We start from the raw sequence: 15,493 nt of genomic DNA, 5'->3' as shown, positions 1-15,493 counted from the left end.
CTTATGTCTCTTTTTTTTTTTTAAACACTCACTATTATATTTCAATAAAACATGTATTTATGATCCAGTAGTGACAGGTGCAGGCTTCAGTTTTAAGAGAGGAGGTTGAATAAACTTATGAAGCTTTCTCCCAATGGCATTAATTCAGATTTTGCATTTATAATTTTTTCATATTTAATTTTTTAAAGCATGCCGATAGAATATTTGTTATTTAATTAAAATTCACAATATATATATATATATATATATGAAAATTAATAAAGTTTAAATGACTAAACACCGAAAATAATAAAGAATGGAGTTTAATAGGAACACTACTAGTTTCGTTGATAAAACAACTTCTTCAGGTGTCCAAGTACAAAGAATTATAAACAAAAATTCACAGAAATATTACATAATAACGACAACAGATCTACTATAAACTGTAGTAGGTGCTATAGTTCCAGCTGTATGTGACTGTGTGTGTCTGTGAGATATTGCAAGAACGCCAGTACTGGAGTACTGGACAGCAGAGATATCGCATTAGATAAATTGTAGCTGAGGTTACTATTCATGTGAATCGAGTGAAATTTCTTTAGATTTGAGAATACGTCTCTCACGTTCATAACATTTATGCATGTTTGAAGTTTGAGACCAGTCTATAAGATGTTGGTGGCCTTTGTCGGAGTTTATTGAAAATAGGGCGTGGCTGGAGAGAGCGCTAGCCCGGGTTCTGTTGTTGGAAATATCTCTTGTGTTCCTCAACATGGAAATGGATAGATTTATCTGTCTGTCCATAGTAAGGCTTTCCACAATTACAAATAATCTTGTAAACTCCTGGGTACTGAAGAAAGTGATGTTTTTCTCTAGGTCGACTGAGGATGGAACAGAGTTTAGGAAACGTAGTGAAACATGTTTTGATGTTGAACTTAAGAATTTTAGCCAGTTTGGAAGAGGGGAACTAATAAAAGGCAAAGAGATATACGCTCTTGGGGAAGAAGAGTCTTCCATAGTAGGTTGACGACGGCAGAAAAGAAATTTCTCAATATTTTTTAGAGTGAAACCATTGTTGAGAAAGGTCCTTTTTAGTAAATTAGCTCTATTTCGTCTAATAATAATGATCTTGCTTGATGTGCCAGGGTGAGATAATGCCAAATTTCTGTGGAGGGTAGTGATGGAAGGATGCACGAAGGTATCTATCCGTATAGTTTTATCAATGAAACTAGTAGTGTTCCTATTAAACCCCATTCTTTATTATTCTCTGTGTTTCGTCATTTAAACTTCATTAATTTTCATATCATTTTCACCGAGTAAATATGAATTTAATATATATATATATATATATATATATATTTTTTTTTTTTTTCCCCTTAAACATTTAAACCTTGATCTTAGTGTTTTTCAATCGTGTGAGGATATATATATATATATTTTCCCCCTTAAACATTTAAACCTTGATTTTAGTGTTTTTCAATCGTGTGACGATAATCTGATCAGTGCTATTAAACCACAACCCTGTCTCTTTCTTACATGAAAAAAAAAGTTTCTTCACCTCACGACACAGCTTGTAAAAAAAAAAAGTCGACAGACACCATAGTGTGAGGAACAAACAACCATGGTGCATACTTTAATAAGAAGTAGGACCTCCTTTTGCTGTGACTACAGCAATCCTACTTGACTAACTTTTCACAAGCATACAATAGTAGTCAATGGGGATGGACCATTCTTCCTGTAGGCATGTGATGAGGTCCTGAACTGTGGGGCAGCTGTCCCTTGACCTCACCTGATGCTGCAGTTCACTCCACAGATGTTCAGTAGGATTGAGATCAGGACTGTTGAGGACAGGCAAGTGTAGTGATGTATATGTCCACAATGTCACAAGGCTGCTGCAGTTACAGCAGCAGCCTTGTGACATGGCACATTGTCTTGCTAAAAGAGACAGTGGTCAGTTCCATAGAAACATGCCATAAAGTAGAGAAGGCATTGTCCAGATACCTTTCGGAGTTCACTGTTCATGGCACCACTTAAGAGGTCCGAGGCGAAACCAGGAAAAAAGGACAATACCATCACACCGCCAACTCAGAATTTCATAGTTGGGATTATGCACTCTGGTAAGAGGTGTTCACTGGACATCCACCAAACCCACACTCGTTTCCCCAAGCCCGTGCAACTGGCTTGGGAGCCTCATATTCCTTCAATTTATACAGACTATAAACACGTGACTCATTATATAATCCCGAACCACCGTCTCCACTACTTCCTACAACTGCTGTACATGAATTGACATTGCCACCACAAAACACAACGCACTACTGTCAGCAATAGTATTTTTTGTCTAATGTGCTATAATAAGATGTAAGCCTACAGTATGTAGCATATGAATTCTTTTAAAAATCGAGACATAAGAGAAATAATTCCTCATGCAATACTATTACCAGATATTATTACATTTAATTTTAATGTCTGTGCACTAATTTAAATAGATTAAAAGTAATTTATTTTGAATATCTATGAATGCACACGGAGCTATTCCCCTGCACCCGATAGTGCACATGATATCACGTGTTTTGAATTGAATTGATCTTTTTTTTGTGTTTTTTCTTATCTTATAATTGTATTGAAATGGCTATGAAACTTAGCCGAATATTTTACAAGCTTCCAAGTCCCATTATACACGCTCTTTGAACAACTAGAGTCAATACTGCACGAGGCTCGCAATTGGGTTTCCATGATAAGAAACCCTTGTTGTGAGGCTCGTTTTTGTACAGATTCGTGTTCCAGTCGATAACCGGAACTCTGCATTCGACATATTGGTCGACGAATAGTGGTTTTTACATCCTTTGTAGCACCTTACTATCATGTTCGGTTGGTGTGATGGGTTGTCCACTGCTGGTAGCATTTGCAGTTGACTCCATGTGCTTCCACCTTATCAGTATGTTATCACTGATTGATGGCCCAGTTTGCCGAACAGATAAGGTCTGCAACATAACATCCTATCACAATGCCTCTTTCGAACTCCGTCAGTTCCCTTCTTGCAGCCATTTCACCAGGACAGTTGCACTGGCTTGGGAGCCTCATATTCTTTCAATTTATACAGGCTATAAACACGTGACGCGTTATATATATAATCCCGAACCACCGTCTCCACTACTTCCTACAACTGCTGTACATGAATCGACATTGCCACCAATAGTATTTTTTGTCTAATGTGCTATAATAAGATGTAAACCTACAGTCTGTAGCATATGAATTCTTTTAAAAATCGAAACATAAGAGAAATAATTCGTCATAAAATACTATTACCAGATATTATTACGTTTAATTTTAATGCCTGTGCACTAATTTAAATAGATTAAAAGTAATTTATTTTGAATATCTGTGAATGCACACGGAGCTATTCCCCCTGCACTCGATAATGCACATAATATCACGTGTTTTGAATTGAATTGATCATTTTTTGTGTGTGTTTTCTTATAATTGTATTGAAATGGCTATGAAACTTAGCCGAATATTTTACAAATGAAGACATTACAATTAAACCTAAATGATTCCGGTAATATTTTATAATGTAGTATATGAAGTAACTAAATGTTAATAAAGAAACTTGCCTCTAGAGTCTAAACATGTATCTTTAGACGTCTTCACTTAACATTATAGTGGCATCTCATTGGGCAATGAATTTCAGCTAACACCCAAAGACATTCATAACACAATAGGATTTCAACGATCTCGTAGAGAGGCACTATCCGCTTTGATAATATGTAAACTGCATAATCCCTGTCTTAATATCAAAGTACAGTTTAAATAGAATATTCTTCATTCTTTTAATCCCGGAGAAACGCTTGTCTCTCAACATAATCAGTTTTGTTAATGTCAGACGTAAATAAATATTTCTTTATTTAAACACTTTATTTAAACATAATCATGAAACCAACAGTGACAATATTATGCAACATTTAACACGTTCATTGCCAAGCTGAAAATTGGAATTTCTTGTGGTGGCCAATTTTTTTTTATTGAGTTAGCGACGTCCACGCGATAATGCGTAATCGGCCGCACGGTGAGAACGCGATATCGCGTGATTGGCAATGAACGTGTTAAGTGAGTTTCCCCCACCTTACTTTCACCTCTCTTTCGTCTGTAATCTTATCAGCTGCTTGTTTGCCACGTTTATTGATTTAATTCCACACACACATTCCATGTCGAGATAACGTAGTATCAGCTTGTAAAATATTTTTAGTAACAACGGGAGCAGAGTATATTTGGATTTATATTCGCCAGATTCGTTCAAGGTTACTTTTACTGGGTAAGTACTGGGTATATAGTATTAGTATTATTGTGCGACACGTTCAAGGAGGCTAAAAATCACCAAAGACGCATATTTGATAATATGCGTCTTTGGTGATTTCAATTGCAAAGTTGGCAATTAAAACCGTCTTATGTACGAAAATGTGGCTGTTTTGCAGACAGCTCGACAATTTTGAGTCTTATGGGATAAACACAAAAATATTAAAAACAATGGTCAATTAAATCCATATTAAGGTTTATGATTTCAGTAATGACAAGTCCTTATAAATCATCGTTTAAGTGCATATATATATATGTTAAAGATACCAAGAAATTTTATAATTGGTTTTAATCCTTTTCCCAAGTAAGCAAAACAGAGTTTTGTGGTGAAATATATTCACGTCTGAGCTACTTGTATATAGAGGCTAATGACTTCACATCACTTGCCTTAGTATGTATCCCATAATGCAAAGCACCCCCCCCCCTAAACATCTTTTCACTACTTACAGCATGTGCTGAGTTACCCCAAAACACTACATTCCTCAAAATACAAAGAAATGTATCTTCCGAATCCTCATTAAGTATAAAATAAAAATATTGGTCACTTCTTTTATCGAATTACAATCTTTACTTCGCTGTGTTAACACTAAACATGGTTTGCTAGGTGCTTTGGATTTATCGCGTATAGCGCGACATCCTTTGTACTATTTATCTACACCATGGACAGATGAAAAAATTTGTTGGCTAACGTCGAAGAGTATGGCGGAACAAACATCCATTCCTGGTGGGTGATTAGATTCCGTAGCTTGTTGGTTGGAGAGCGGACACTTGAACCACTTAGCCAAATGGCTGGGGTTTAAAAATCATACTTACCTGCATTGAATGATTCATTACTTCATTTTTTTAAAATCAAAAACTTTTTGATTCTTTGATAGGATATTGAGCAAAATTCTACGACAATTGACTTTCGTATTGCTAAATTCCATTCGGTATTGTCTATAGAAGTATGGGTTCTTGGAGGATGAAGATTTTGAAATCAGGGATTAAAATCGTACTTGCTTCCTCCAATATATTAAATCAGAAAATAAAATTTTCCTCTGGTCGAATCGCTGTCTTTCTTCTATACTATCACAAACTACAGTGGCACCTGTTTTTTATAATTACTATTCCATGGTATTATTACACCAGATCATGGAGGTAAAATGCATGTATTTTATACAGCACCTTTTCTGGGTTGTTATAAAGTTCACATTTAGAAATATTCATACAATTTAGTAAATGCATTGACGATGCTTACTCGATCGATGTTACGGATTTTGCAGATGGGGAAGACTTTTATGCCATTGACAAACTTGAGTGGTCTTTAGGCGAGAGATCACGGTAGTGGCACAGCGATTAAACTTGGAGTTGATGGTAGCTCCTGGTTTTTCTGCTGAATACCAGTGGTGAGTCACGTTCTGGAGAATCATTCTTTTTGTTTTCTTTTTGAGTGATTTTAAAAAGATCGAAATCTGTAGCATCAGTTAATGTTGCAGCCATTTTTGCTACTTCATCTAGAGTTTCATTTCCCTTTAATCCAACATGGGATGGAATCAATTGGAAAATTATTTCGGAATCCTTATGTAGTTTATGTTTTTTGCTATGTCTTTGAATATTTCTTGATGACTGGTATAGCAGTTCTTAATAACGTAAAGGGCTGCTAAGGAATCTGTGAAAAATATAAATTCCTTTGGGTTTTGTTTATCCAAATGTTGCAGTGCTGTGTTAATGGCTATTTATTCTGCATGATATGAGTTGCATCCAATACTGTTAATTGTTTTTAGTTCTATATTTTGAGAGCCATATGCTCCACTCCCAGAATTGCCATTTGGATTTTTGGAGCCATCTGTGTAGATCTGGATCGAGGCAAGTCCATATTCCATTATTTTTGAAAGAACTAATCTCAAGATTTCAGGGTTTTCTAGGCTTATTTTCTAACGGTTTCGTATTTCAAAATTGATAGCTATATTTTTCTTGTCTTGATATGGAGGAAATGCTGGGTAGTTGGCTATTTTGATTGGACAATCGAAGGGAATTTTATTTTCCATGATTTCGTGCATTGTTGATTTTTTCTTTATTTTGTTTGTTGGTTGCCAATTTTTTAAAAGTTCATTTGTTTTCTATTATGTGCAAAGTTGGCTCTTTTTTCCACAAATTTAGTAAGATTTTCTTGCCACCTAATTTTTAAAAGAACAAGGTGGGATTCGAATTCTGCTATTTTTCCAGGAGTTGAATTCCTTAGTCCACATATGATTCTAGCTGCATTTTTCTGAATTTTTATAAGCTTGTGATGTTTGCATCCAGATAGGTGAAGCATATTCCATTATGGGTCGGATAATATAAGTATATGTGACTTTTAAGGTTTTAGCATCGGTTTCCCACTCTTTACCTGAGATACTTTTCAAGATATTTAGTCTTCTTTTTGCTCTGACCGCCACATTGTTGATATGTTTATTAAAGCTTGGTGATGGATCTACAGTAACTCCAAGCTATTTGGGGTTTTCATTAAATGCAATTAGTTGACTGTTTAGCTGAATCTTTGGTCTCCACTTTCTGAGGTGGTTATTAATGGTAAAAACATACACAAATTTCTGATTTAGTAGGGATAGTTTTGATTTTTTTGGTTTTCACAGTGTGTAGATGAACTTTCAATTGCTTTGTTTAAGTGACCTGCTGTTTCTAAGTTGTTATGAGCTGAGAATAGGACCAAATCATCAGCAAACATAGCTAGCTTGGTTTCTTTATATTTTTATCTAAGTCGTTTAAGTAGATGGAAAAAGGAGTGGACTCAAAATGCTGTCTTGAGAGGGTCCCTGTCTTATTTTCACTTTCTTTGAAAGGTATTATTTATTCTAACTCGAATTGCTCTATTTCTTAGAAAGTCATAGATCCAGTTTAGAACTTTCCCTTCTATTCCAATATGACAAAGTTTGGAAAAGAGTTTCTGCCTCCACACCTTCTCAAAGGCATTGCTAAAATCTATAAAAGCTGCAATGGTGGATTTGGTAGGTTTGGTCTGGAAGTTATCTTGAATTGTCTGGGTTAAGTAGAAAAGTTGATCAGCTGTTGAGTGATTTCTTCTAAAGGCAGCCAGAAAATGTAGTAGTATACTATTTTTGTTTAGATAGTAATTCAAACGTTGGAGTGTCATTTTTTCCATCGATTTGCCTGGAATTGAAGTCAGTGAAATTGGTCTATAACTTCCCGGTTGGTCTTGAGGTTTGTTAGACTTTAAGATTGGTCTGACTGTGGCTGTCTTCCAGTCTTTTAGAACTTTTCCTTGTTTTAGGCTATTGTTGCATAGGCGAAGTAGCCAATCTAGGGCTAGGGAAGGAAGATGTTTAATTATAATTCCTTGTATGTTATTTGGTCCACATGATTTATTTATATCTAGTCTCTCCAAGGCATCTCTCAATTCAGAGATTGTAAATGGATCCCAGAATAATTTGTTTTTATTTTTTTTGGGAATTTGCAGCGTTTTTCTGCTTCTGATCCTGTTTTGATATTTGATGGTCTTTCCCAGTATTAATCTCTAGTTTACTTATATTTTGAAAATGAAAGGTCAAGGTATTTGCAATCTCCCTGTATCCAATTTTGATATTACCAGTGGATTTTTTAGCATGTTAGTCTCACTTGCCTTTGGTAGTTCTCTTGTAAATTGGCAGTCACTTTTCAGAGTTCGGTATCTGAAGTGTTGGATTTAAGTTGTGGGAATATTCTTGCCACCCAGTTCTTTGTAAAGATATATTTTTGTTTAATTTCAGCATTCATCTTGTACTCGATCCTGGTATCTAAAGTGCTTCCAATTTTTAAGATGTTAAATAATTCATTTCGTTTAGTTATTTTACTGGCATGTTCCTGGTGAACCTTTGTGTAGTCTGAAATAACTTTTCTTCTGGAGCCCCTTTGGGATACTTTTCTTTACTGCATTTAGGATAGGATTCTTCCAGGTTATTTAGTCTTTGTCTAAGTCATCATGGTATGTGTGATCTTTCAGCATTTTAATTACTTCCTCCTTGTATTTCTCCCAATTTGCCTTCTGGAAGTTCCAATGATATTTTCTTTTTTGGGTGGGTCTAGCAATTTTTGGGTTCAGATTGATTAATATTGGGGTATTGTCACTTCCTACTAGTTCCAAATCAGACCAAATTGCTTTGTTATGAAGATCTGGAGACACCGCAGTAATATCTGGGACATCTTTTGTACCATAAGAATGAGATAAATAAGTAGGTTCTTCACTGTTAAGAATCATTAGTCCTGTTTCGTCTAAGAAATTACTCAGGTTTATTTTCTCAGAACCCCATAACAGGTGTTTGCTATTCCTGATCCTAAGATAATGGAGTTTTCTTCAACAAGATGGGATAGGCTGGAAAGATTTGGTCCAGGTTTGTCAGGAGGATGATAACAATTGAATATGTTTAATGGCTTTTTACTTAGTTCCAGTATTTGGATTCCTTGTATTTCAGTTCCATCTGCTACTATGTCTAGTTCAATAATTTATACGACAAGTTTCGGATTAGTGTCAGAAGTCCTCCTTCCTTTTGGTCAGCAAGCCTATCTTGTATGATATCAATGATATCATACGACAATAAGTTTTTTATGTTTAGTCTGCTGGTTTGTCGAAGTTTGGTTTCCTGGATGCAGATAATATCAGCATCATGTTTGTCAGCTAGTACTAATAGTTCATTTAGTTTTTCTTTGCTTGCTGGAGTAATGATGCCATTTAAATTACATTGAATAATATTAATATTTCTTGTAATAGTTGGAATGATTTGCTCATTTCTCAACTCTGACATCATTTCGAGTTTCTCACCTAAGATCGTTTTGTTGCTTATCTCTTTTACATAGTTCCTAACAAGCAAATCTGGATATAAGCTATCATTTCCATGTGAAATGAGTATGGAAAGAAACGTTGCTGGTGTCTAAAGAAAGTTTGCTTGACCAGACATACCACAGCCAAGTGGTACGTCTACGAGATTTGTTATGTGTAGTCATCTAGTTTAAAAAAAAGTTACGAGCAAGTATGTTCCCAATTTCTGAATGCCTCGTACTCAGGTAAATATGGCAGATGTGACTGCAAAAGAAGTACCGATAATCTTACTTCTAAGATGCGCAGATGAGCAGCGTGCAATTGTCCAGTGGTTTAAAAATTTTCCGAGCAGGGCATCTGCGAGTCAGCGGTGATGTAAAAATAAAATAAAAATATAGATAGGGGTTGACCAGTAATAAAAAAGTGCTCGGCCTGGAAATGGTGAATTATCATGGGAAATGCATTGTTTTTACCTCCATAAACATAACGATTTATTTGTGGAAATGTGAAATATTTGACAAATATGCCTTTTAAACTAGAAACGTCGAGGAAACAAATCACGGCGAGAGAAAAAACAAAACAAAAAAACTGCCTAATCTCTTAGTTTTAAATATGTTTAATAATGCAATGCGCCATTAGTGCACCAATGGAGTTTTTTTTTTTTTTTGAAGTATCTGCTATATAGAGATAAAATTCAATAAATTTTGAATGATTGCATGAATATCTAAGTTTACAATAATTCTTTTTTAAATGCCAAACATTTCACGAGCAAGGCATTATTATAAAGTGCTTATGCTACCCAATGGTTGCACACTGGTGTTTTCTTCTAGCGATAGAACCCCAAAAAATGATCATTATAGGTTCTATTTTAGTCACCAACCATATAAATTCGTTCTAGGCTTTTCTTAGGCCATTCTAAATTAAATGTTCTTTTGAAGATGAGTCTTCGACTCCATGGGGGTCTTGGGTGGTAATAATAATAATAAAAATAATAATGTGCAAGTAAGGTACATCTAAAAAAAAATACCGTAGAACTTGCACAGTTTCAAACGTAAATTATACCTGTTAGGTGACCATGAGATGGCGGAACTTGTCTATCATAATCTGTCTCTCTCTCTCTTAAATGTTTTGATTCATTATAGCTTGAACTCCCTATCAGTGATAGCTGAAGGGGAACTGGTTGATAGACATGTTCAAATGACTATACTTTTACTTAATGGCAATTGAGCTCCATGGTACTCAGAACAAAAAGTGGCCTAGGAGTCATCGAGAGCCAGAGAATCAAAAGAAAGCGCGAAGAAATGAAGAACTTAATAAAAAGAAGTCGGGAAACTGTTATCTGACATTGCTTAATCGCCTCTTTAGCAATTGGAAGAACAACGGGACTGCGCCTTCGAATGGAAGTGACCAAAGTTCGATTCTCGTCGTGAAGAGAGGAATCTTTATATGTACTTTCTAAATTGAAGATGAGTTGACTGATACAGAGGTAGGAGGATTTTTTCTTTCGGAAACTCGTGCTCAGTTGATGTGATGTTTAAACTCCTAAACGCTAAACCGCTCGTCACCAGTTCGATTCTAGCCGACTAAAGGAACTTTTTCTAAGCTTTTTATCTGCCGGTTCCCAAGTTAGTCGATCTCTGGCACGGGCAAGCAAGTTTTTTTTTCCAGAAACTGTGGTTTATCGTCCAGTAAATTAAAAAAAAATCGACTGTAGAACCCACACTATTTTCAGATATTGAAATATTGTGTAAGGGATAGTACCACAAGATCGGCCACTTGTTAGCCTTCTCTTCACTGGGCGCCACTTAGTGATAGCCTTGGACTAGCTATCTCTGATTGGCTACCAGTGAAGATTGAACTGCCCACTCAGTCTCCAAAAGCAAGACAGGGCTAAAACAGCCTCGCCTACCCCTATACGGGAATAAAAGGCGTTAGCTGATTTTTTATATAGGCAAATTGGCCAAAAGGACACCCGGAATTTATACGAAGTACTATTAATTGTGGTAGGCAGTAGATGGCATTGTGTGTGTATGGTCGTAGTGTGTATTAGGAGGATTAAGTATGGGAGAGGGTGAGTTGTTCTGTAGTAGTGTGTCTTTCCACGATGAAGCCAAGGACTCCTGGGAGATGTCAAGTAATAATCTTGTGCAATTTTCTTTAGAAAACAGAATGTCAAAAAATTATGGAAACACACCTGTTTTACCCATAAAAACAGGTGTGTTTTTATGGGTAAAAAGATTTTACCCAAAAAATTTTACCCATTAACCACGACTTTAAATCAGAATTTAAAGTCGTGGATAATGTTTGCAGGCTGTGATTTGTGCATGTAGTACTATTGGTGGGAAGTGATGTTGATAATGGTGATTTTTGGCATATATTAGGTAACTTACATTAAATTCAAAATGAATAGATATTGTATGAGTTTAACAATACAAGTTGCCAACGGGATGGGGTGGAGGTGAATAAAGCCACAGGTTACTCTGGTACTTTTTTTATTTAGCTCTACACAACTCAGTCTAGGTGTATTATTATTACCTGATATCTCATGGAATTCAGGATTCATCGCAGTAAGCACTTTATACTACATATATACATATGCACTAGATTTTCCACCAGTAGTACTCCAGAATATACTGTTCACTGTCCAGTAATTGTATTTCATTGCATATTCTTGTAGATTTCCTGTGTCGAGAACACATTTTACCACCGTTCTTAGAACTGCGCTCTGGAGGCACACTACAGTTTATTAATTATTCTTTAATGCTGCTGTTATTTTATTATAATCTTTTCTTTTATGAAAACCACATCCAAGAGAGAGAGGTTTCAACATATAGTACACAAGTACCGTGGATGGGCAAGAAGGAACTCGGCATTTGACTTGAAGAGCTGTGGATATTATTTTTTGAGAAACACATATGGTCAGAGACAAGTGGGCGGGCGAGCAGCAGAAGAGACAAACAAAGAGTGGAAATGTGTTTTCTGGATTTACAGTTAAACTGTGAGATTGACTGGTAGGTGCATAAGTTTGGACAGAATTGACAGAAAAAGGGGAGGAATTATAATTATTGATGCCAATTCTGATGAGCAAAGTCCATAGAAATATTCATAGATAATGCCTATGAAAAAATGAGTAGTGTGTTAGTGAAAGAGGTGTCATTAATCAATCTAACTCCCCCTTTTCTGCAGAAAAATTCAGTATTTTAGGGAGCTTTTTGGGGCACCAATCCATATGTAAGAACGATATTCAAATGGTCAGATGGGTTTTGTGATTTATATGGGGATAGGAGATGGTTGCCGTTAATGCCTCTAGGGAAAGAGAAAACGTTTTTTGTATGTAGAGGAGGCAATATTTGTAGTTGTATATTTGTGCCAAGACAGATTTAAAGTTAGAGTTATTCCATGAAGGTGAATCGCATCTTAAATAGAGATTTGGATGTTGTTAAAAGTAAGACTAGAAAAAAAAAAATCTCTTTTGTTGAAATAAAGCAGGGCTGGGTTTTACTCGAATTCAAGTTGACAAGGTTATCCAAACCCGGTTGATTAATGTTTGAACATCAGAATTTAAAGTCGTGGTTAATGTTTGCAGGCTGTGATTTGTGCATGACAAGGTTTATTAAATGAAAATGTGTAGTGCAGTGTACTGTCATCAGTAAAACTATGTGCTGAATTGGCAGGCGCGTGGCGTAGATCATTTATATATGGAAGAAAGAACAGACCCTTGTCGTACTATAGCGTTAGTTATATAGTTAGAGGCGTGTATATATGCACAAAACAGGCAATAGGGTCTTTGGCGCCCGCATGCAATTTCTGTCTAAGCGCCCCTGTAACGATCCGGGCGTGTGTGATTCTGCAGGCACGAACGGGGTATCTCCCCGATGGCGGCGCCCCCTTCGTAACGGCGCCTGCATGCACCCCATGCTCTGAATGCCCGCTTCCGCCGGCTCTGTATATACATAAAACGTGAACAGCCAGTCAGAACGTTGTCAACTCAACTGCAGAAGTCAGGTGAAATTATAAATGATGGAAGTTTGAAGAAGGACTGGTGTAAGTTCGATTTTAATTGCCGACTAGAGGAACTTTTTCTTGACCTATTATATTACTAGACCTTGTGCTAGACCCAGTCAAAAGCTTGAAGATATCAAGGGCAACTACTTGCGTTTCGCTAAATTGCTCCATGGTGTTTGTTCAGAAAACAGTGACATAAGTAAGTAGGTTCCCTGTTGATTATCAATGATGGAAATAGTTGAGAGCCGTGGAGGAAGCATAGGAATAGGACGTTGATGGTTATTTTCATTGCTTTAGAAAGCATTCAGGTTGGGGAAGTTGAATGGTAGTTTGAACATAAAGATTTGTTACAACCCATCCTCCTTAGAAACCAGTTGATATATGGGCTAATTTTTAGAGTACAGGAAAGATGCCATTGAAACAACAGAGTGTAAAAATGAGACATGATTGTTATAGTGTTGAAATAAACGTTGGAGCGCACACCTTTAGAACAATCGAAGACGTTTTTGTATCCAATTTGAACCTTTGTTTGATCTCTTTCTGGAAAACGTTCATATAAGGCATTGTGTGTTTACCATTTAGGACATTTGCCATGATCATACATCGAAGAATTGGAGACAGATGAGGCAAGCAAATTTAATATTTTCAGTGGGTAATGATTCAATAGTACCAACTGGGCGTAATAGTCGTGGAACTGCGGTTGAGTAAAAGTTATGGCCAACAACTTTGGCATAAGACAAGCAGACATGATTGTTATTTTGGTGGGATTCAATTTCCTTGCTCTTCACGCCTCTATCAAAGTCAGTTGTCTATGCGTTGATACTTTTCTAGCAGATATTTCGACTGGTGTTGGTATTACAGGAAGATGAAGTTTTGGTTGCAAGCCAGCTTCTATATTCCTGACTCTTCTCTTGTGAAGCCTTGGCAGAAGTGTGGGGAACTAGGACTTAGGTAGGGGGTCAGAAATTTATGGCGGAACGGATATAAACGTTTATAAGCAGATAAGAGCTGTTTTAGTAATTCGTTTAATACATAGGTTTTTTGGTCGCATGGCCGGAAACGGTAATCTGGCCAAGGAAATGGTATAGATGTTGCTGAGATCATTCCACTTAGCTTTCTTGTATATATATATATATATATATATATATATATATATATAATGAAGGCTGCCAACATGAGATAAACTGGACAACAACTTCAAACCATATATGCCACGACTAGGTAGAACGCCGCATAGTCGAGTCTAAGGAAATTGTTATGGATCCTCATCATATAAACAGTAACCTTAGTTACAATTTACCGGACTCATTCAACTCTGCTATCAGATTCTGGCACACTCGTGAAGTCACACGCGCACAGATGCCTAACAATAGAACTTTAACACAGACTGCAGCTCCAGTTCAAAGTTAACTGAAGTTTATAATAGTCGAATTTCATTGACACAATGTTTCTTTATAGTGTTTTTTTATTTGCTTTCTGTGTTTCTTAACGCCTGAAGAAGTCGGCCTTCCGACGAAACATGCTGCGTTGTGAATAAATTTAATTGTTTGTTCTAACTCTCGGATCTAACTCAGTTTATAAAAATATGAATATATATATATATATATATACACGAGGGTGGTCTGAATAGTTCTCGACCTCGATCATAGATGGCAACACTATCGGCAAGATTTTTTTCTAAATTGGTACATGTGTCATAAACATCCATGCGAAATTGCAAGTCATTCTATCAAGTAGTTTGTTTTATACACCTGTCTGAAGCAAAAGTGTTGTCTGTATCCCTTGAAATGGATAAAATTGAATAGCGTGCGGTTATAAAATTCTTTGTAAAAGAAGGTTTAATACCAAACGAAATTCATTCGAAATTCATAAAAGTGTATGGGCACTCTTCTCCTTCGTTTTTGACAATTAAGAAAAATGGCTGCAGAGTTTAAACGTGGCCGTATGAAGATGATCCACTTGAAGGACGTCCAAAAAGTGTAACAACACCAGAAATCATTGATCAAGTGCAAGATATGGTATTGAATGACCGGCGAGTCAAATTGCGTGAAATTGTTGAAATTATAGGCATTACAAAAGAACGTGCAGGATATATTTTGCATGAAGAATTGCAAATGAAAAAGCTTTGCGCAAGACGGGCTTGCTTACAGCAGATCAAAAACGCACTCGCATGAAAATCTCTGAACAGTGCTTGGAGCGTTTTAACAAGAATAAAATTGATTTTGTGCGTCGATTTATTACTATGGATGAGACTTGGATTCACCATTACACACCAGAATCCAAACAGCAGTCAAAACAGGACAGAAGCCGATTGTTCAGCGCCAAAGAAGTCAACGTCGATTCCATCAGGAAAGGTCATGGCATCAGTGTTTT

The 15,493-nt window shown here is 36.3% G+C and overlaps 1 protein-coding gene across 5 annotated transcripts in view; it reads left to right on the top strand.

Moving 5' to 3' along the window:
* The first annotated feature begins 4,204 nt into the window (after positions 1-4,204).
* Positions 4,205-15,493, top strand: part of LOC150104039 (kynurenine aminotransferase-like) — a 179,863-nt gene continuing 168,574 nt past the window's right edge. For 4 of the 5 annotated variants that reach the window (XM_090396703.1, XM_090396701.1, XM_090396702.1 and 1 more), the window contains exon 1: positions 4,205-4,285. The gene's annotated coding sequence lies outside the window, so the exon portion shown is untranslated. The remainder of the gene's footprint in view (positions 4,286-15,493) is intronic. The other variant, XM_090396699.1, reaches the window with a different exon arrangement.

The sequence above is a fragment of the Typopeltis vanoorti genome, chromosome 8 (assembly GCF_054136105.1).
Source record: "Typopeltis vanoorti isolate ZY-2024b chromosome 8, IOZ_Tvanoo_1.0, whole genome shotgun sequence".
NCBI lineage: Eukaryota > Metazoa > Arthropoda > Arachnida > Uropygi > Thelyphonidae > Typopeltis > Typopeltis vanoorti.
Note: the sequence above shows the minus strand (reverse complement) of the source record. Positions and strands in the feature narration are given on the sequence as shown.